The sequence below is a fragment of the Galeopterus variegatus genome, unplaced genomic scaffold (genome assembly GCF_000696425.1).
Source record: "Galeopterus variegatus unplaced genomic scaffold, G_variegatus-3.0.2 Scaffold3237, whole genome shotgun sequence".
Taxonomy (NCBI): Eukaryota; Metazoa; Chordata; class Mammalia; order Dermoptera; family Cynocephalidae; genus Galeopterus; species Galeopterus variegatus.
Genome location: NW_007729348.1, coordinates 167,525 through 168,216, shown reverse-complemented (window position 1 = coordinate 168,216; position 692 = coordinate 167,525).

The window sequence follows — 692 nt, the reverse complement described above, 5'->3', positions numbered from 1 at the left end:
CTGTCTCAATGCCTAGCTATTGCAATCACGCAGTGTTCACGAGCATGGAAGCACGTATTTGACCAATAAGGGCTAAGGCAAGGTTCCCGCACACTCCCACCCTACTTCCTCCTGGCGCCATCTTAGGCTGCCACGTGAATACACCCTTGCGGGCCCATAATGGTGCCGCTTGTAATGTCACTTAAGGTGGCATTAGTTTTTAAGGCCCGACATTTCCCCCTTTTTGTTTTAATAAGGCAGCTGGAGGCTGCTAACCTTCCCAGCTTCGACTCCATTCCCTCTGGTGGCTGTGCCTGTCTTAGGTTGTTTCCCTCTGGAAATCTTACCTGTCATTGACTATCCAGCCAAGCAGGGGTGGGGCAGAGCCTTATAACTTGGTATTGATTTTTTGAAGGGCCATATTGACCCAAGGGCTTTCATTATGGGCCACCTCCTCTACCACCTGGGTGAGCATTACAAGAGAAGTGGTGTTGCACCTTATAAGGGACACAACCTGGCGAATGGCATAAGGCCCCAAGATGATTAAGACAAGGAAAATGGCTATGGGGCCTGGCAGGGAGGACAGCAGGGTGGTGAGCCAGGGGGAACTTGAAAGCCAGCTTTGGAACCAATTACTATTGGCTTTGCATTCTTTTTGTGCTTTTCTAGCCCTTCTCTAAGCTTAGCTAGGGAATCCTTGACCACTCCAGAGT